Source organism: Poecile atricapillus, chromosome 15 (genome assembly GCF_030490865.1).
Source record: "Poecile atricapillus isolate bPoeAtr1 chromosome 15, bPoeAtr1.hap1, whole genome shotgun sequence".
Classification (NCBI taxonomy): domain Eukaryota; kingdom Metazoa; phylum Chordata; class Aves; order Passeriformes; family Paridae; genus Poecile; species Poecile atricapillus.
In genome coordinates, this window is record NC_081263.1 from 12,789,498 (window position 1) to 12,811,944 (window position 22,447).

Genomic DNA, 22,447 nt, shown 5'->3' on the forward strand with positions numbered 1-22,447 from the left:
ACATCTGCTGTTTGGGCCCAGGCAAATCTGGCTGTCCCAAAATTCCTCTTTAATGCAGAGTGTCAGTCAAGAGCTGCACAGAACGTGCAAGTTAACACAGAAAGTCCTGGACTTCTCTCCACCCCCTTCTCCCATCAAAATCTTATCTAAAAATGCCCATCACAGAGATAACTGGAGCAGAAACGGGAAAGGGTTCTCTCTTCTGGTAAAAAGGTCTTCATATTTTAAAAAAAGCAAGAACAGCATCCTGGTCAAATTAGGATCAAAAGAGGAAAAGTCAAGATTTTGGGGTATTTTTTTGTTTCATTGGTTTTTTTTTTTTTGGTGGTTTTTTTTTATTTTTGTTGTTTTGTTTTATTTTTCTTTTTTTGCTAAGCATACTGTTTTTGCAAACCATGCTTTTATTTTGCACAGCCAAGTAGAGTCCTGGGCTGTCATATATCCCATATTCATGAACTCCAGAGGAAGATGACATTTGACATTTCTTCTTTCTTTGCCTATTGGTTAGTCCAAGATTAAACATATTTGGAAACCAAAGCCTTTCTCAACTCAGCAACAAAAAAATGCCTCAAAATCAAGACAGGATATTTTGACAATGCCTAAATTATTTTATTATTTATTCCCCAAATTATTTTCCTGTGGTTTTAAGCCTCATCAAACCCAATCTTCCTTTATGATGGTTTGGTTTGAACTTGTGGCTCTGTGAAAAATTTGGGAGAGGTTCTCGTGGCACTGCCAGGGCACTCTGCCAGAACATGTCCCCTGAATCCAGACCCAGCACCTCTGCTGGGGAAAGGCTGCTTTGAGAGCAAAGGCTTTAGGGAAACATTTTAATTGAGTTCAGTGTCACTCACCTTGCACAAGAGATTTCCCACTCAGCTCTCTCAGCAGGATAAGGGCACCTGGATCACTGAGAGCCTGGCTGGGTGCATACTTTGTTCTCAAAGCTAAAAAGCTCCTTGAAGCTCTCCCAGAAATCTTAGAGGATGGCATGAGGTCTCTGAACAGCTGGAGCTGTGCCAGGGAGGATCAGGCTGGATGTCAGGGCAAGGTTCTTCCCCAGAGGTGCTGGCACTGCCCAGGCTCCCCAGGGAATGGGCACGGCCCCGAGGCTGCCAGAGCTCCAGGAGCATTTGGACAGCGCTGCCAGGGATGCCCAGGGTGGGGTTGTTGGGGGGTCTGGGCAGGGCCAGGGCTGGGATTTGGACTGGATAATCCCTGTGGATCATCCCTTCCAGCTCAGGATTTTCTCTGGTTCCCTGCTCACTCCTTCCCGCTGTGCCCAAGGGCTCTCTGTGGAGCCAGGCAGGGCTGGTGCTGCCAGAGCCCTCTGGGATTTGGTTGTGCTCATGGGGGTGGTGGAGGCTCCTGCTCCATGCTGGAGAAGAGGGAACAGCAGCACAGGGATCTGCAGGGCTTCCTCCCTGCTCCCAGAGGGGATCCAGCAGCTCTGCCCTGCAGCTTCAGCTGAGCAGGGCCAGAGGAGCCCATGGAGCTCAGCCACGTCTGGTGCTGAGCGTGGGGAGCCCTGGAAGGTGCCCTGACCTCCTTCCCAGTCCTGGTGCCTGGACATCACCAGTGACAGGGCAGACTTTGGTTAACGACTTCAGTGGCAATGCTGAGGTGAAAACAGAGTGAGGCAAAGCTCTCCCACAGAGAAAGAAACCCAAATAAACCTGTCAGAAGGACAGAGCTATTGTGTGCAAAGCCCCGTGGTTTTACTGCTCAGGAAAGCCCTCTTCTATAAATACCCAATAAATGAGTTAGAGGCTAAATAAAACACCCCATATACTGTAGAGTTGAGACCAACAATCCTAAATGAGCAAACATTTCCAAAGGAATAACTCTGCTTGGTGTCAATTTATGTTAATGCTGTACATGATTGAACCCATTAGAGCAAATAGCCAGTAATAAGAATGCAGATACACCACAAACTAATTGCATTAGAGGCTAACAGGACTCTGTCTCTCCTGCTCCTGCCACTGCTCAGCTCCCTGGGATGCAGCCAGCAGCACATGGAAGGTCCCCTGTCGTCTCCAGAGGTGTTGGTGGTTCAGGATCAAAGCTCAGCAGCAGAGCTGGGGGATGTTCAGTGCCTCCTGCTGCATTATCTCTGTCCAATTTGTGTTCCAAGAGGGTCAGGGGGATGGAAGAGTTTGGCTCACTCTGGGAAAGCTTGGGAAAGCACAGAGAAGCAGGGTGAGATCTCTTTAGGGGATAGAACAAAGAGGTCAGATGACAACCTCTGCCCAAATCACAGCCAGCTCACTTTGAAAGAGGCTTAGAGTATATATTGGAAAGAAATTCTTGGGAAGAAATCTTCCCTGGGAGGGTGAGCAGGCCCTGGCACAGGGTGCCCAGAGAAGTTGTGGAGCTCTGGATCCCTGGCAGTGCCCAATCTGGGACTTGGATGGGGCTTGGAGCAGCCTGGGAGAGTGGAAAGTGTCCCTGCCCACGGCATTGGATGATATTGAACCAAAACCATGTGGGGATTCCCTGATATGATTTTAGGGATGTGAAGCAGAGGCTGCAGCAGCACCATCACCCACCCCCAGCTCACTGCCCCGCTCCCAGCACCAGATCCACCCTCAGCTGCATCTCCCTGGGCCCAGATCCCCCCAAACCTTCGAGCCAGAGACAGGAGCTGAACAATCACTGGTGTTCTGTGGTGATCAGAGTGGCTCTGAGCAGTACCAGACTTCCCAGGTGACATTCTGGACTCTGTTCCCAGGAAGCCAGGCAGATGGGCCAGCACAGGAGCGGTGCTTACTCAGTCCAGAACAGTTCCCAGGCCACTTTTCGACTTAGCAATGCACATAAACATATTTTACGTGTAAAATGGGCAATTAAGAAGGCAAATGTTTTAAAATACGAGGATTTACGGGCATAAAATTCACCATCTATCAACGCTGCATAAATAGTTCTACATAAAAAGCCATCTGGAAACAGGTTGTTTATCATATTTATTCAGTTACAACTTGCTGGTTTCGAGGCTGTGCCTCCCTCATTAGCTGTCAAGACAGTTTGATGTGGCTGATGAGAAGTGGATGTATTTGAAATCCTGGATGTATTTGGAGTTCTGCACAGTGCATGAATATTAACTGGGGCTGCACTATTTCACACAGCCTGGACATGCTTTACACTGGAATTCCTCTGATTCCTTAGGATTTTAGCTGTTATATTTTCCATCTATTTGTAACCCTGCAGTTCTCAGTGTATAACTCTAAACTCCACACACAGTGGGAGCTGCTGCTTTCCCAGTTTGGGCAGACACAACAATTCCTCTCCAGGCCTGGCAATCAAGGACACCTCACTGCCTCAGGCCCCCAGAGATGGAAACAAAAGGGAGTTGGGGGAGCAAACTTGGGGTAAATGACTTCATTAGCTGAAGCTGTAATTGGAATATTAACCCCCAATATGCAAATGAACCAAAGTTATAAAAGTGTGACACCCCTGTGACCACTGGTACATTTTGGGTGCAGCCCCTGAGGAGCTTTGTCTGTCCTGGATGTACCTGAAGCCCTTCAATAAATAGAACTGCTTCTTATTCTCTTAATTTTGTCTGGCCTCTGTTTTTAGGTAGCCCAAAAAGGCATCACCTCTGCGAGGAAAAAGCAGGCTGGGAAATTGCTCCTTACACCAGGCCTGACTGGAAAACTTGTGGTGAGGTCTAGGAATGTGTTTGGGCTCCTGGCTTCAGTGGAAGGGTGTGAGGGTGGGAATGAGGATGGGAATCATTGATTCCAGGGAATGGAGCCTCACAGCCGTGGGAACAACAACTCAAACTGGGGATGAACATCTTCCTGTGTCAGGAGCACATCTCTCCCCACAGTGCTGCTGTTTCCAGCCAGCCCTGGATAAAGCAGCACGGGTTGTATCCTCTGAAGGGGTGCTGGAGGTGTCCCCCTGGGCTCTGTGCTGTCCCCAGGGCTGCCAAGGCCACCTGTGCCTGCTGCAGCCCCCTGGAGTCGCAGCACGGAGCCAACAGCCACCGGCTTTTCCTGACATTTGCCGTCTCCCTTGGTTTCAGTAATGAGATCCCTGGTTTTAAATGTCACCTCTCACGAGGTGATGCTATTGTATTTAGCTCCGTGCCCTTCTCCTGGTTCCAAAACACTTGGCAGAGTTACTATAAATAACCCAATAACAAGAGCCAAAGAAGTGGTTACAGAGCAAGGGAGAGGAAGCTGGTGCCTGGAACCAGGGAGAGCTCCAGGAATGCTGTCTGCTGCAGGGGGGACAAGGCTGTCCAGGGGGACAGGGGACAGGGACATTTCCTCTGTGGCCTGGGCAGATCTGTGAGCTGGGAGGGTGGCTCAGCCACAAGCTGGCATGGCCAGGTGCTCGTGTCTTTGGCCAGGAGCTCCAGCCTCTCCCAGCCCAGGAGCCCCAGTAAAATGGGGCAATTCCCTCTGGCACTCCTCCCTTTGGCCCAGCTCCTTGTTCCATGCCCAGCCTGGAGCTGGTGGGATTTCACCCTGGGGAGTTGCCTGGGCTCTGGCTGTGCTCTCTGGGACACCCACCCAGCTCCTTCCTCTTGTCCTACCACAGGTAAAACATTCTAAACTGAGGTGAGAAAAATCCTGCACAGCAGAGGCTGCCTCTAACCCTTCAAAACTCACACACCCCAAATTATTTGGACCTCAAGGTGCTGCCAGCATTTGCCTGGGCCACCATGTCCTTGTGCCAGCTGGATGTCACAGAGAGCACCATGCAGATGTGGTGAGCTCCTGCACCAGCTGCAGGTCACTCCCAGGAGCCTCCTGGGCCACCAGACCACAGCTGGGGAGCCAGGTGGCTGCAGAGACATGGCCACAGCTCTGTGAGACAGGAGAAGTCCCATAGAAGATGCTCCATCCCATGCTGGGCTGTGTGCTGCCCTGGCAGTGAGGCTCTGTGCCCTTTGTGGAGCCCACAGGCACTGATGTGGATTTTGGTGCTGGCAGGAAGGGGTGAGCAATGTGATTTTGTCCTTCACTGGCAGAGGGGAAGCATTTTAATCTGGGGAGATGCATTTCTCCAGCACCATGCACCGTGCTGTCACAGAACAATTTGTCTTTCACCACCAGGGCTGATCCCACCAGAGAAGCTCCCACATTTGGACATGTCTGAGCCCTTTAGGATGAGGAAGGATGAGTGACACCACCTTTCCCAGGCTCCCAGGAATGATGAAACCCCAGGAGGAAACTGGAGAAGGCACAGAGCCTCCAGTAGCCACCTCCAGCCCCTGGCTCACTAATTAACAATAACCCAGACTAATTAGCAATTACCCCTTGGCTCTGCTCATCCAAGCTCTCCAGCAGCAAGTCCCAGAGCAGATCCCAGGTGAAGGAAATGGTTTTATCTATTAAGCTGTTCCTGGGGTTATTAATCATGGAACAACTCTATCTGGGCACTTTATGGCTGTCACTGCTTCCCCCTGCACAGCGAGGGCTGGAATGCAAACCTCTCTTTGCAGAGCCCCTGGAAGAGAGGGAAATTCTCCATCAGCTGCAGAATCAGGCACAACTGCACTGCACAAAGCAGCTCTGGTGGTGCTGTCAGGCCAGTGGGATACAGCCAGCCCACAAATATTAACTACTGCCTCTCACAAGCAGCTGAGGAGTGGCTTTTGCTTGGCCAGATCCTCAAACCCCTGAAGATCTGAGGAATTTTGCTGTTTTCCACATGTATAAACCAATACAGCCTCAGGTTGGTGGCCTGTAAAACAAGAGGGGCAGCTCCAGGTTAGAGAGAAGGCTGGAAAAAGGCTGAAGGGCTTCCTTGGATCCTGGAGTGGAAACTCTCCCTGTTCCAGAACAATAACAATTTCTACCAATTAAGAGGCAATTAAGGCACCCTGAGAGCACCTGAAGTGTGGATGCTGCAGCAGGAGCAGCACTGCTGTCCCAGTCTGAGGTACCAAACCTGCTGGGCTGAGCACATCAGCATGGCAATGGAGCTTTTTAGCCACAGGTTTCCTGAAATACCTTCAGGGGGCTGAAAAATCTTGACTATCCTTAAATTCACATCCACACAGAGAAGCAGAGGAGCAATGGGAATTGATTGGGGATTTTTAGTGTCCACATCAGTTCTCCAGCAGCAGATAATGGAATAAATTAATTGTGCACTGATTCAGTGCCTAATTATCAACAATTAAGTAGCTTGAGATCTGCAGAAAAAGAGGAGCATCCAATAGGAGCATTGATTACTGACAGTGCAGGCCTTTAAATACTTTGTGCTGCTGCTAGCTGGGAGCAAACCTCTCCAGTTCCCCACATCTCATCTCCCTGGGCTACTTTTTTGTAGTTTATATCTGTTCAGCAACAGAGAAAACAGCCCATGGCAGGAGTACAGACAGCAAAGGGCTTGGCAGGTCACCTCTGTGCAGCCACGTACATCCCCTGGGCCCGGGTCAGGCAGCAAACCCTCATCTCCCCCAGGCTGCTGAGATGTGGAGGAGCTTCCTGAGTCTCTAATGTGACATGAAACCATCAAATCTCCCTTCTCTCCCCCAGCTAATAAGAGGGAAGGAGGCAAAAACACAGGTATTAATGCAGCAGGCTGACAAACACGCTGCTGACAGCAGCGGAATGGGAAAAATCGCAGAGGGAGCAGAATAATAACCCAGCCAGAGTTAATAATAAAAGCCTGAGAGCATTCACATGGCTCTGGAGAATGGATATGTCACTGGCTCCTTCCTGCCTGGGCCTGGGCACAGGGGCACGCTGGTTTTGGGGCTGTGCCAGCCTCCCTGCAGCCCTCTGGGCAGTGACAGCTGCTGAGAGGCAAAGCCCAGCGTGGAATGGGGATAAAGGGATGGGGGGGTTGGAATTTGCTGATCTTTAAAGCCCCTTCCAGCCCAAACCATTCTGTGGTTCTGTGATCCCAGCCAGGTCAGCACTCCACAGTTTGCCCAGAGCTCAGTGCAAACAACAATCTCTGCAGAGATGCACAAACCTCCATTTTCCCTGCATTTTTAGGCACCATTTCTCCAGCTTTCCATGCTGGCAGAGGCTCTGGAAGCCCCCTGAGGTGGTATTTTTGCAGCATGCCCCAAGCTGTAAGCACAGCTCACCTCAAAAAAAAGAGCAGATTGTCATACAAGGTTTTGGGGCAGAGGTTTTGAGAGCTTCAGCTGAGTAAATACCCCAACACTGAGGTCTTTAACCAGAGTGATGCTCAGAGCAGCTCCCAATTAACCTTTTCCCTTGGTTATTCCAGCAGGCTCCAGGACACAGCGGGAGTGACAGAGCAGCTCCGTGGACAGACCAGCGAGAGCAGCACTTTAACCTGTCAGGGCAAATTTATAATTCAGTACCAGGATTAATAGCATGTATCACATTTAAAGTCCTTAATATATGTGGCCAGGCCGATTAGCAGAGGAATATGAAATGAGTGCCCTGGCAGCAGGCACAAATTATTCAGGCACTGACTGTCCTACCCTGCAACAAGCAGCAGAGCCAGAGGCCTTTGGGTGGAGCAGGAATATGGAGCACTCATAAATCTGTAGCCAGCCCACATCCAGCACAGAGAAACCCAGTGTGGATATCAGTGATTAGAATTTAGAGAGCTTTGTGTTTTCCAGAGCACTGTGAATTCCAGGGTCCAAGCAGCAGCTCCCAGACAACCAGGTCCCACGGTTCACCCAAAGGACACAGAGCTGCAGAGAGAGGCTGTGCCTTTTTCTGGGCTCATCTGAACTCTGCAGTGTCCAGAGGGTGAATTTGGTGATGGAAATATCCCAGGCCAGGTTGGACAGGGCTTGGAACAACCTGAGATGGTGGAAGATGTCTCTGGTTCCATGGCAGTGGAATGGGATGAGCTTTAAGATCCCTTTCAACCCAAACCATTCTGTGATTCTGCATTTTCTGAACTCACAGAGCTGATGATCCTTGCTGGGGGAGAAGGAGGGAAACTCCAGGGTGCTGCTCACAGCCACAGCTCTGATCCCAGGCAGTTCATGCAGTAACACTGGGCTTAAATGAACCTCCCAAGGAAACAGCTCAGCTGGCAACAGCTCAAGGATTTCTAGCATGGAAGCACACCCTGAAATCATGGAATCATGGAACAGAACCTTAAACCCTGTCTCGTTCCACCCCTGTGGTAGCAGGGACACCTTCCACTATCCCAGGCTGCTCCAAGCCCCGTCCAACCTGGCCTTGGACACTTCAGGGGTGGGGCAGCCGCAGCTCACAGGGAAGAATTTCTCCCCAGAATCCCATCTTACCTCACCCTCTGGCAGTTTGAAGCCATTCCCCCCTGTCCTGTCACTCCAGGCCCTTGGAAACAGTTCCTCTCCAGATTTCTTCTAGATCCCCTTCAGGTACTGGAAGACTCCAATGAGGTGACCCCAGAGCCTTCTCTTCTTCTTCATCTTCTTCTTCTTCTTCATCTTCTTCTTCATCTTCTTCATCTTAATCATCTTCATCTTCTTTTTCATCTTCATCTTCTTCATCTTCTTCATCTCCTTCTCCTTCTCCTTCTCCTTCTCCTTCTCCTTCTCCTTCTCCTTCTCCTTCTCCTTCTCCTTCTCCTTCTCCTTCTCCTTCTCCTTCTCCTTCTCCTTCTCCTTCTCTTCCCTTCTCCCTCTCCACTTTTAAAAGCACACACTCCTTCCTGCACCACTTCCCCTGTCTGTTTTTTCTCCTGATCAGCCAGGAGCTGGAGCTGTGCCAGCAGCAGTGACCCTGCATCCTCTCCACTGAGTTTTTTGATCTCGGGACTGGCACAGGCTGGCCCAGGTGTTTGTTGGTGCCCTGGGGCATGGCAGCTTTGGTGAAGGAGCAGCACACACAGCCCTGCACAGCAGGAGCTGCCTGGGGAGAGCTGGGGAGAGGCTCAGAGCAGCCAGGGGAGCAGGAAGGGATCTGCCCGCTCAGTCCCCCACCTCGCACTGAGCACTGAGCAAAGGGGGAGCTGCCAGAGGAGTGACAGGCACCTCCCTGCTCCTCATCACCCCCAGGGCTCGTTCACACCCCTGAGGAGGAGTTTAGTTAGGAACCACAAGGAGAAGTCCTCCTGTAGCATTGGGCTGCACAGCTGAGGCTGTTGTGAGATGCTTTTGCAAAGGTGCCCCGTGGGATGCAGTCACAGACTCCAAATTTCAGCCATCTGATGGCTCCCAAAACTCATAAAATTAAATGACAGCTCACAGAGAAGGTAAGAAGTAATAAAGAGCCATGGGAGACAATATCTGTGTCTGTGTGACCCCGAGGAGGATGTAACTGGCACTGATAGGACATGAGGGATTGTCAGTGGCTTTTACAGGAGAGTGAAATGAGGCCACTTGTTGGTGATCCCAGTTCCTGAGACTCATCCTGAGAGCAAACTGGGTTAAATATCCCCCAGATTAATTCCTACTGTGGAGTAAGGCCTGTGTGAGTCTGCACAGAGCCTTGTGCAGGCTGCCAGCCACACCAGCCTTTGGGAAATGCTGCATTTGCAGCTGGGACAGGGAGAGAGCAAAGCCTGGTCCTGGTGGAGCCAGGGTGGGAAGGGCTGTGTAAAACAACCTGGAAACTTCTGCTCCACAGCTGTCCCCAGGCTGAACACAGAGTCCAGCAGGTCCCCTGGCACTGCAGAGCTAAAAGCCATTGAAATAATGTGCAGTGAGAAAGAATTCATTTTATTTATTTTGTAATTTTTGATACCTGGCTACTTGCTTCCACTGCAGAGGAAAGGAGGTGGAGCTGAGAAGGAGCTGGGCAGGTTCTGGTGGTTCTGGGGGCTGTAGACATGGACACTTTCCCCAAAGGCAGGTAAAAATCTGGGATTTCATCCTTCTTTCCTAATGGCCATCTGCAGCTTGAATGAAAGGCAGCACTGCTGGTGCTCACAGGGACCTGCTCACCTGCACATCTCCCTTGTCCAGGGCATCACCTCAGCCTTTCATTCCTGCTGGGACTTCCAGTAGGTCCCACAAACATATCTGACCCCTTTAGATCTTCACAAAGTGTTGCCTTTGGGTGCTGGTGGCAGGAATTCAGCCTTTGGGCTGCACAGCCTTCCCCGCAGAAGTGGACACGGCCACCCACAGACTGAATTATTTTTAATGTTGTTGTTATTGTTTGTTTCTTAGAATTATTTTTATTTTATTTGAATCTGTGTGATTTTATCCATGTCAGGAGGCCATGTGAGGGAGGCCTGGGTCCCTGCTAGCTGAGCCTGTGCTGAGATGAGATAATTCAGAATTAACTCTGGTGCATCACAGCCCTACCTTAGGGAACTTTAATGTCCCAAAGGGACATCGGGGTCACCTCGTCTCCCTCCACACCACAGACATCCCTGTGCTCCTGTTGGAACTGGGCTGCACCCACAATTAACACACCCAGCTATTATTGTTCATTGCATGTGGTGGAGAAGCCTTCATTCATCATTTTAACGAGGATGTTGTTCCTTAAAAGAGCCCATATAGTTTATTTATAGCCTGGATGAGTTTATCCTGTGCTTTTAGCTTCAGATCCTACATGACCTCTGGTGTTAAATCTCTGCCTTATTTTGGGACCACTCGTCCTTAACCTCCTTTTGGCTAAGTTTATCTGACTGAACTTTGGAAATTATTCACCTTCCTGCCTTTATTTCATTATCAAATCTCTGCTCTGGTGCATTCCTAAATACCTCCTCCAATTTAGGGGAATCCTCCTTTGGCTGTGGCTGTTATTGAGCACCTGTGGCTGGGACACTGCTGTGGATCTTCACTCCAAGGGCTGATTCCCCTCACGCCTTCCCTGTCTCCTCTTCATCCTTTCTCCAGTGGGAGTGGCTCCATTTCAGTGCTCACACATTCCCAAATAACCCAGCCTGCTTCCCATCCATCAACTTTTTGCTACCTGAAGCTTTTACAGAATCAGGGAATATCCTGAGCTGGGAGGGATGATCCACAGGGATTATCCAGTCCAAATCCCAGCCCTGCCCAGACCCCCCAACAACCCCACCCTGGGCATCCCTGGCAGCGCTGTCCAAACGCTCCTGGAGCTCTGGCAGCCTCGGGGCCGTGCCCATTCCCTGGGGAGCCTGGGCAGTGCCAGCACCTCTGGGGAAGAACCTTTCCCTGAAATCCAGCCTGAGCCTTCCTGGAACAGCTCCAGCTGTTCCCTGGGTCCTGTCCCTGTCACAGAGATCAGAGCCTGTTTTATATTTTCTCCTGGGTCATCAGTATAAATATTGAACAGCACAGAGCCCACATGCCCATGCTTGCAGGACCTTGTTCCAGCATCCTTCTGACCATGGACAGGGATTCACAGCTCAGATTCATCACTGGGAAGGCTCAAAAGTCCAGGAAGTGACAAAGGCCTGGAGGGACAGGAGAAGGGGGACTGGCTTTAAACTGAACGAGGTGGGGGTTTAGATGGGATATTAGGAAAAGAATTCTTCCCTGTGAGGGTGGGCAGGCCCTGGCACAGGGTGCCCAGAGCAGCTGGGGCTGCCCCTGGATCCCTGGAAGTGTCCAAGGCCAGGTTGGACAGGGCTTGGAGCAGCCTGGGATGGTGGAAGGTATCCCTGCCCAGGGCAGAGGGTGAAATTGGATGCTCTTTAATATCCCTCTCAACACAAAGCAGTCAGTGATTCCATGGTGCTCACAGAATGAGATGGAATCATTTTCCATCTATTAAACATGCACCATGTTGAACCCATTACTGTAATTCCTTAATTGCAATTAATCTTATTATATCAAGGAAAACATTATCCTCACACTCATCACAGTGCTTACAAGCAACACACAACCCCTTTGCAAAGCCCAGGCATGCAATTACTAAAACCATTTCTTTTATAATTAACCACTTAATTTATAATTAATAAAGAAACACTGAAACAGCCAGAAGAAAATTTTTGGCAGTATCTGGAATGCACCTTTCCATCCCAAAGGCCTTGAAGAGTAACTCTCAAAGTTCCTTGTGGACTGAGAAATCGTTCCTGTTGGTTCCTCTGATTTGATTTCATTTCTGGAGCCCAATAATGCAGTTTTTATTCTGGAAGTACCCCAGGAGGGGACTTGCCCCAGCAGGGCAGCAATTCCTTGGCAGCCTGGACCTCCTCATCTTCTCTCTTACCTTCCCAGGAAGTGCTGAAAACATTTTCTCCTCAAGCCCCTTCCTGAATACCCTGCCCTGCCTGTTTCACCCTGAAGGAATAAGAACATCTCATTTGGAGCAGCCTGGAGCCAGGAACATGATCTGCTCCCCATCCTGCACCAGGAGAGCTGGCAGCTAAAGATCCACTGCAGAGATTTCAGGAGAGGGAGGAATTTTCTAGGGGAAAGAATCAGCAAAATGAAGACGAGTCTTTCAAAAACACATTGCTACTTTTGAGCTGTGTGTGCACAGAGGGAGCACAGGACCAGGGAGCTGCAGGCACTGGGTTTGAAGTCTGACTGACAGCAGAGTAGGGATGCTGCAATAATAGGGGGACATTGTCAGTGTTCAACAAGGGCTGGAAATCACAGGAAGTTGGAGGAAAAGGAGTGAAAACACATAAAAAATGAAAGGATACAGAGGAGCAGCTGAGTGATATTTCACTCCCTTGTGACTGTGCAGTGAGAGGGTGGATTTCTGCAGAGTGTACTGAGAACATATCAAGACTTTTGAACATGGGGGTGATTATTTAATTTATTTTTTTTTTTAAATTAATTTCTTTTTAGTAATGAAAAATCTCCACTGGCCTTGTCTTGATGCTCCAGCTCCTGATGCCTTGACTGAAAGTTCCTGGGGCAGAGGGAATATCTGAGAGCCACACCTGCTGCCAGAATGCTCCAACACATTAGCAGGATCTGAGCAGCATCCCTTTGCACCTGCACCAGTGTCAGAGGGAGACAACAACTGCATTGATTTCAATTATCCTTTGCAGGGGGGTGCTTAATGCCCAGATTTGTCTCTCCCTTGCAATGTTCAAAGCAGGTTCACACAGTGCAGCTTTAGCACAAATGTATTTCAATAAAGGTAATGAAGAAGGAATCTTTATTTCCTCCAGTCCTTGCTCGAATTTCTTTCCTGGGCAATATCCCAGTGGGAGCCAAGGCCATGGGTCAGCCCTGGGGGCACAGCTGGAAATGAGTTTTCATTTCCCACTCTGGCACCACACCACACTAAAAGCATTTGGGGCACTGTGAGAAAGGTGTAAAAGCATCACTGTCAAAACCAGTGACTGAATTTATGGAAATGAAACCCATCCTTGTGGGTGAGAAGCTCTCTGAGAGGAAAATCTCTGGAGACTGGGAGAGGATGTGCTGAGGAACAGCCTGGCCTGGGGGTGTCCTGGTGTCCACAGTGACCACTGACACTGTGTCCAGCAGGATGCAGCTTCATTCCACTGGAACTTTTCTCTGTTTCCATTCTGCTGCACTTCTCACTCCTGGATTTCTTGGTCTCCTTCAGGATAGCCCCTCATGGGGAGTTCCACTCATCTCAGTTCCCCAGGTCCGAAGAAAACTCCAGAGCTCCTCAGGATCTTGTTTCTCGTGTTTATTAGGATGTTATCACAAAACTTGCCAGGTCTCTCCAGACTTTCTGCACAAGTTTAATTCACTACAGCCTGGCACATTTTGGGCTCTGATGGCACAAAATGGCCCCAAACTGTGCAGCCTTTTTATCTTCAAACTTATTCTTATCCAATTAATAATAGACATGTAAATTATTTTTCTTACTGACCCAATGACCCCTCACCTGTGTGCTTCACTGTGACAATTTCTATCCAATCACCTACTATTACCCAAAAACCTCGAGAAGAAGAAGATGAAGAAAGGACAAGAGACAACACTCTAACTCCTCCATCTTGTTTTCTATTTTCTAAACTATTTTAAACTCTAAACTTTAATTTTTTCACCTCACCCAGTGACTTAAGGAAACTTTCTAATCTACACACTCCCACTTTCAGCTTTTCTATCTAACTTTAACAGCTGTTTTCATGTAACACCATGAAAACATGGCCATAAATTTCATGTTATATGAAATTCAGTGTTCTCCTGGATTTCAGAGCCAGGCATCAGAGACAAGGGCACAAACTCTGTATCTCAGACTCCAAAATCCCACAGCCATCCTGAGGTGCCCTTGTGTCACATCTTCATGTACAGAGAGCTGCAGGACCTGCCCCAGCCAGGGTGTGGGGCTGGGGGGGGAAGAAATACAACTCAAAAGAGTCAGAGAGTGGAACTGTCCTGCTCCAGGGATGTTTCACCACTGTCCTGTGCCTGCAAAGAGTGTTCTGCATCTGCCCCTGGCTAAAATGTCCCTGCTCCATTCTCAGTGTGCTTTAGGCTCCTGAATTTTCCTGTGATCCCATTTCCTGTGATGCTTTTCTTGCAATCTCCTGTGTCCACCAGGTTCAGAACCAAAATCAGCCAATAAATATTTGTCTGTTGGAAGGCACAAGCCAGGACCATTGAAGAGAAACATGGATGGGGTTTTGAGGATTCTGGTCTAGTGGAAGATGTCCCTGTCCACAGCAGGAGCTGGAGTGAGATGAGCTCTAAAATCCCTTCCACTCAAAACTAGTCTGGGATTCTGGAATCTGCAGTCCTGGTAAGTGGGATCCATCCCTGTGCAATTCCCACAGCAGCTCTGGGATGGTGGTTCCCTGTGGCCAGACAGGGCAGGCAGGGCTGCTCTCCTCTAAGTGCTGAACGTGAGGCCAGCAAAACTCCATTTACCCACTGGATCTTGCACCAGACAGACCTGGGTGGATCCTGATGGATCTGAGGGGAGAGGGCAGGAGCCAACCTGCCTTTAGCCCTGCAGCTGTGCCAGCACCTGGAGGGGTCTGTGCCCTCCTGCCCTGAGTGCTGTGCAGTGCCAGCTCTGTCCCCGAGCTGCTGCTGCAGCTGCCAAAGCGCTGGGGGCTGTGCAGGGCACGCAGGCAAACAGCTCCTGGCAGCGAGGAGAGCTCCCTGAGCAGCCCAGCTGCCCTTTCTGACAGCTCTTCAGGCTGGGGAAGGGGCAGAGCTGGATGAGAGCATCCCTCAGGCACCCGTGGCTGTGCTGGGACAGCTCTCTGCTCTGCCCAACTTCATTCCAGTTCTGAGTTGCCTTCCTCTCCTTTCCCCCGTGAACCAGTCCTGGTTTGCTCTCCAGGAGCAGCACCACCGTCTGCACCTGCCTGGGATGCAGCAAGCAGGACCTTCCCCAGGTATTTCCATTGCAATAGCCTTGAAAATGGGAAATAAATTATGTTCCCAGGAAGGCTCCTGCCTTCCTGCAGCCATCCCTGGCATCATCCTTGGCATCATCCTTGGCATCATCCATGGCATCCTGACCCCCTCACCACCAGGGCACAGACCCAGGGAAAGAGCATTACCCAGAGTGTCCTGGGACCCCCCTGTACCCCAAACCTGCTCCAGCTTCCCCTGAGCAGCTACAAGAGGGCTTGGGCACAGAGCTTGTGGCAGATCCCCCAGCAGATCCCCCAGCAGACCCCACAGCAGATCCCACAGCAGATCCCCCAGCAGATCCCACAGCAGATCCCCCAGCAGATCCCCCAACAGATCCCCCAGCAGATCCCCCAACAGATCCCCCAGCAGATCCCCCAGCAGATCCCCCAGCAGACCCCATAGCAGATCCCACAGCAGATCCCACAGCAGATCCCACAGCAGATCCCACAGCTTGTCCTGGCTCTGAGGACTCATCATTCCAGGACCCAGTGAGCACGATGAGGTGACAGTGACACGTTCTCTGCCTGCTGTCCTCTCCCCCAGCCCCATGTTCAGTGCTGCAGACCCCTCTCAAAGACGTGTTGGCTCCCTGGCAATCACTCAGAGTGACAGAAACTTCAGAGCTATAAAACACCGCCTTCACTTTCCTCAGTGAAAGCCCAATTTATGGAACAAAAAGACTTTTGAGGCATGAGAAACATCAGACAGCGAGTTCCCAGGCTGCTCCCTGCTCTCTGCACTGCTCAGCACAGCAATCCAGGTGCAGGATCACACAGCCAGCTTTGCCTTTCCAGATGACCCCAGGCTCTGCTCATTATCCCGGCATGAGGCAGCATCCCCCGGAGCAGGGGCTCACACGTGCCAGGACTCATTAACCTTCTGCAGCCTGCCTTCAAAAACCTGCCAAAGAGCCTGCAAACAGCTACTTTGGAATGGGTTTTCCCAGCTTTTACTTCTCTTTGAAGGGAATTCTGGAACTCAGGGGTCTGGTGCAGGTTTTTCAGGTGGGAATAGAAGCAGGGCAGGTTTGCCATGGGAGGTGGGAGATGCAGGGCTCTCCTTGGAGCACTTCTGTCCCTGGGTGGGAACGGAGCTGGGGAAGGGGCTGGAGCACCAGGAGGGGCTGAGGGAGCTGGGAAGGGGCTCAGCCTGGAGAAAAGGAGGCTCAGGGGGCCCTTCTGGCTCTGCACAATCCCTGCCAGGAGGGGACAGCCGGGGGGTCAGGCTCTGCTCCCAAGGAACAAGAACAGAAGGAAAAACCTCAGTGTGCCAGGGAAGATTCAGGTTGAATATTATGGAAAATTTCATCACTGGAAGATTAAAGCTCTGGAACAGCTGCCCAGGGAGGTGGTGGAATCCTCATCCCTGGAGGGATTCAGAAGATGGGTGGATGTGGCACTTTGCAATATGGTTTAGTGGGAATGTTTGGTTTGTGTTTGGTTGAAAGTTGGGCTTGATCACCTCAGAGGTCTTTTCCAACCTCAGCTATTGTGTGATTGCAGTGACTAAGCCCAGCTGCATCATCCAGGGAGGGGCCAGTCCTGGCTGCAGTGGTGGCTCCTGGATGTCCCTGGCTGCTGGTCAGTGAACACTGGGTGCCCCAGAGATGGGGTGGGAAATGATGAGAATTAAAGGCACAGCCCCAGCAATCCCATCTCTTTCCTCTCCCTGCTTTCTTCAGCTATGAGGTGCCTCAGGTCATTGTTTTCAAGCTTTTCTTTCCAGTCTGGAGTCTCATTTACAAAGCAGTAGAGCTGGAGTTCAAAGTGATGCCTGCGAGCGAGGGGTGCCGGAGCGTTATGGAAAAAAATAATAATCAGGAATCAGAGGAGTAGTGAGGAAGTTGGCAACTTGCTACAAACCTATGCTAAATTCAGGCCACTGAGCCTGAGGTGTAAACAGCCCTATCTGATTGCTGCATCTTCATTTTCTGGTTTTGATCTTACCTTATTTGTTTCAAGCAAGATTACAGGGAATGTGCCATGCTGAAATGAGAAAGGCCCATACTCAGAGCAAACTGAGTTTTGCTGTCACAGCCCCTAGTGAGATCAGGAAACTGTGCAACAGGAGAGGGCTGCTCCTCTGGCTCAGCACTGGTCCAATTTTCAGCTTCAACTGCATAAAAATGCATAAAAATGCATAAAAATGCGAGAAATAACCTGCTGTCATTAGTAGTCCAATTGCAAAGCTCCTCAGACTCACAGACTGGATTGTCTGCTTGTACAAACCTGATTCCAGTAAAACATTTCAGTTAAATGTCAGTATTTGTAGCATCTCTCCCATTTTCTCAGGAGCTTTGTCCATCCAAGGCCAGGCTGGATTGGGTTGGAGCAATCTGATCTAGTGGAAAGTGTCCCTGCCCATGGGATGAGATTTCAGGTCCCTTCCAACCCAAAGCATGCTGTCAGCCTGTAATTATATCAACACCAATGAAAACAGAGAGAAAGCTGAGCAAAGGCTGAAGAGCAGCTCTGCAGCTTTGACCCCCTGTGCTGTTTGTAACACTTCAGCCACCATTTGTCTGTCCAGGCTTCCCAAATCCCGTGATCAGCAGCGGATTTTCAGCTGCCACACATTTCTCTCTGCATTCTGAGGTGTCACTCACCAAGCAGAGAGCCAGGGGGGTTTGAGGTTGTTATAAATGCAAAGGCAATTTTGGGATAAAATCAAAGAGAAATTTATTAATAAACAATAATAAACAGAAACAGCGATAAAAACCCACAATAAAAAGAACAGCGCAGCGCTGGGTGGACAGGGGTCTACACCGGAGGTATAGGTTTCCCAAATCCACGTCTGAGCATCCTCAGGATTGGGGTTTTATAGGATTTTTAAGTCCTCAGGCCAAAATTCCAGGCAAGTTCCATTCACCAAGTGTCCTTGATTGTCCAGTGAATGGATTTCCTGACATAGAATGATGACATTATTTCGTGTCCGGCCAGAATCTCCTCACATGCAAAGGAGACTCTGTGTGTTGCAATGTTAAGTTTTTCATGACAGGGTGGTGGAATCCGGGTTGGTGCCGATGGGTATCTCGGCCGGGTTTCCTCCTTTGTTTCCCCTGATTGCTTCTTCAACACAGAAATGTTTGAGTCTGGCGAAGCCTTTCTTTTGGAACTTGTCTTTTTCCTATTGATCGGTTTCTCTACCCACTGGAATCCGCAGGGCGTTGCTTGGATCCGGAGGTAGATAATTTCCCGAGCTAGTGTCATTGTTTTCCTGATGGTCCGTGTCCTGTGTGTTTGTTTGGGTTGATGGGCCGGTTTTGGTTAGTTATCTTGGGCGTTGCTGGCAATCAGCAACTCCTTGGCGAAAAGCCTCATCCCACTTGGGGGGAGGCTTTTCCATGCTTTATATTTTGTTTTGTCTCTACAAAACATATCTTTCTTATACACTCCGAATTTTTAATACAACCATAATTTATTACAAGGTGATGCTGGCACCAGCCAGGCTGCACAGCAAAGGCACCTCTGGGACACTCTCTGCCACCCTGGAGAATGGGCAGGGATCATCCTGGCTCCTTGACTATTTATGCCAAGTAATGAGGTTAGAGGAGAACAGGAGGTGCTCAGTGATACTTTGATCAACTTGGTTAAATCTAGAAGAATTTGCTGGAAAACATTATCTATGGATAAACTTTGAACCAAAGCCATGAATGGATTATTGCTTTGTTTCCAGTCATTTTGCTTCTAGCTTGGGCTTTCTAAATTCACCCTGAGTAAGGATTTTAAGCAAAGGAGACAGTCCCAGGTTTCCTGAGCAATGATTTGTTCCCAGAATTGAGGTTACCAGCAGAACAGTGCAGTGCTCACATTCATAGAGGCAGGACCTTACTGTAACTTCTCAATTTCCTTCAAACCTCCCAGGCTCCTTTTCTCAGGGCAGTGGCACCTGCACAAAAACCTCATGTTTGTCTGCTATTGTGTAATTATAACCAGAAGAACATGCAAGATGTTCTTCATCTTTGCCTGGCTGATGTTAAACAACTCACAGAGAGTCAGAAGCCCAAATGTCTGTGTTAGACTGAGCTGGCCTTCCTAAAGCATGAAAGATTGTTTGCCTGCCTAGAAGTGCAGTGTAGATGGGGCTGTGTGTATGTTCGAGCAGGGGAGATATCATAAAAATAGGTGGCAGAGAGAACAAAACACTTAAACTGATTTAGAGCAGGGAAAACACAAGATGGCACAAGTAGCATTTCAAGGATGCTCTGTGAAGTTGAGAAACGAGTAATTCCTGCACTGCTTTAAAGCCACAGCCCCCTCCCTGGAAAACACTGAGCAGCACAACTGCACCATAAATCGCTGTGCTTGCCCAAGAAAGGTCCCTGGGCAGTAGCTCATGGGGATGTCAGACAAGCACAGGAGGCATCCTAAGGCTGTCTGTGCAGACTGGGTTATTTTACACACCCCCAAACCCCTCAGCCAAGGTGTTTGCTCTCAGGAGATGCTGCCTCGAGCGGCTCCCTGGGCTGGGTTTGCTGTGCAGCTCTCTGGGCCCTGCATTCACACCAGCAGAGTGTCCTGAACACACAGGACTTGTACCAAGAGGCACGGTGTGCTCTGGATGCTGCTGCTGCCTGTCTGCTTGGTGACATTTCCACAGGGACAGGGAGGTGAGAGCTCGTGGATGGGTGTGGAGGACACCCAGCAAAGCTGGGGCTGCAGTAACGCCCCCTGTGCTCAGCCCCCTCCTGACAAGAGCTGAGCACGCTGGGTCCCTCCCAAAGGCAAAGATCAGAAGTTCTGCTGTTGCTCAGAACCCAAAGCTTTGTGTAGCCCCAAAGCTGTGGCTGCTGAGCTGAGCTGATGCCCTCAGGAGCCTGCCCTCTGTCCTGCTGGCACCCTGGGAGCCTGGCCTGGAGCCTGCTCACAAATCTGTCCTGAATGTGCAGCCAAACCCTGGTCTAATCCCCTCAGGGAATTCAGGTCTCCAGGAGGAATTTGTAGCTCTGAGTTCTCTTCCATTCTTGCAGCCTTGGGATGGATCCCAGTGTGGCAGCCAGCAGGAACAGCCTTCCCAAGTCATGCTGACACATCAGCACTCAGCTCTCCACTGGACCACTCCTCCTCCCCTTCTTCTGGTGTGCCCCACACCAAGGGCCTTGATTCCTGCTTTGCAAAAATGTGCTGTAATATTGATGTTAATGGGAGCCTTGAGACTGCAGCTGGGCCAGAACATTATCCTGCTTTCCTTTCCTCCTCCTTATCAGAAGCTGGCTTCAATTAAACCACACCTTTCCCACTGCTCTGGCTTTGGTTGCTCCATTTAATGAGAAGCATTGGCCAGGTGCTTCTGTTGAAGCACTGAATCCCCAATCCTTCTGCTAAGCCTTTTAGTGCCTTCCTCACACTCTCCAGCAAGGATTTGGATTTGAGATGCTCCTGAGGAGCTGAGCACCTCACCTCATCTGCTGGGTGCTGAGGGCTCGGTGGGAGGCTGGCACAGAGACATGGGGCTGTGCCTCAGCTCTGGCCAGGGAAAGCCATGGAAAACACATTTCTGAGTGCTCTGGCCAGTTCCCTGCTGTGGGGCCACCTGGCTTTGCAGGATTTCACCCTGAAGGGATTTGCCATTTCCACAGAGCTGAGCTCTGTGTTTTAGCAGTGCCCACCTGTCCCAGGTGATGGAGGGGGTTGGATGGAGCAGTTCCCATCCCAGCAGGATCCCTGAACAAGGGAGGCCACGGGGCTCCCGGTCCCGTGGGCTCCCAGCAGTGACCACAATCCCTGGGCTCACCCTCCACAGCCACTCCAAAGGGTGGAGCAGAACCTCAACATCCAGCCTGGATCTAGGCAAGGGTGGCCTGGAAAATGCACTGTGGGAGTGCCCTGGCAGACACACTGGAGCCTCCAACACCAAAATTCCGTGTGTTTGCTTAGAAACCGAGCACAAAATGCATCGCTGCCTTAATTGCCAGATCCTCCTGCCTTACAGGAGCGCTGGGTGCTCGGGATCCTGGGATTGCCCTTTGTAATTGGCTCCCCTTCAGAAGATGTTCTGCCTCTGTGCCTCGCTTTCCCTGCCCTCGCTCCCAGCTCCCAATTCCCTCTCTGGAGCGTGGAGCCAGCAGATGTTTCCCAAAGCCCGAGCTCAGCACTGCCGAGGTGCCCAGGGTGTTAATTAGGTCGATAGCCCAATCACTGAGCCGCTGGGTAATGATCAGATTCTCCAGCAAGGGCCGGTGCCTGCCAGCTCCCAACATCCCGCCAGGAAAATCCTCTGGCAAAGGGCACCGAGACCCCCCAGCTCTGCATTAGAGCTTATCAGGGGCCAGCGTTTGCAGGGAGGCATCTGAAAATGTCAGCACAGATGGAGATTAAGCTGTCTTCACCTCACGTCAAAACTGCCATCTGCTGCTCTCCTGCACAGCTTTAATCAGATTTTCTCCAGAAAAAAAAAGGGGAGCGAGAGGGATGGGGAGGGCTCTGAGCGCTCCCTGGACTCTCTGTGCTCGTGTGCAGAGGCCTGGGGAGCTGCAAAGGGCTTGTCTGGACATTTCCCATGGAAAGGCTCTGTGTGGCTTCCTCTGGAAAGGCAGGAGCAGACAGCAAGGTCTCACATCCCGCTGCAGAGTGGGCAGAAGGAAAGCCATTGTTTGAAAAGAAAGTAAAAGTGGGCCTTGTCCTCCAGCGCTGGTTTTGTTTGTTTAATCAACCAGCAAAGCCAAGTTTCCAGCTGATGAGGTTTTACCAGGAGCCTGCCTGGTTCCCCAGGTTGATCCCACCCCTGCACCCTCATGAACAACGTGCTGAGGAAGACAAGGGGGTAACAAAAAAAAAAACAAAAAACCAACTAATGGGAGAGTTGGACAGTTTCCTCTACAGTCACATCACAATTTCATTCTTGCCTTGCCTTCCAAGCCCAATATGTTCAAAGCTAAATATGCCACTGCTAAGTTGGGGATAAATCATTTCAGAGAACACAGTGTTTTTGTAGGGACATGAAGACTGGCTGAGCATTAACCATATGTGTCCAAAGCCAACGAGATAAGCTGATGGAGGAGTTTCTGACATGGCTCACAAATCACAGTTTGTGTGGAGTGAGGCTGAGCACCTGATCCACGATAATCTCACAGACTTCCCTTCAGGTCTGCTCATCATCCACTTGTTCCCATCTGCAGTTCCCACAGCTGGCCCATTCCTTTCCAGACAGACTCATGCCCACCAAGCAGCATCTCCTTTTTGTTTCAGATCATCTCCAACTCAGCTCTGAATCTGTGCAGTTCGTTTGTGAGTCTCCTCACCCCAAATCCTGGCAGTCCTTTCCATGTGGAGGTGTCAGCCAGCTTGAGGAGTGTTTTCTGCGTTCCATCATCGAGACCATTAATGA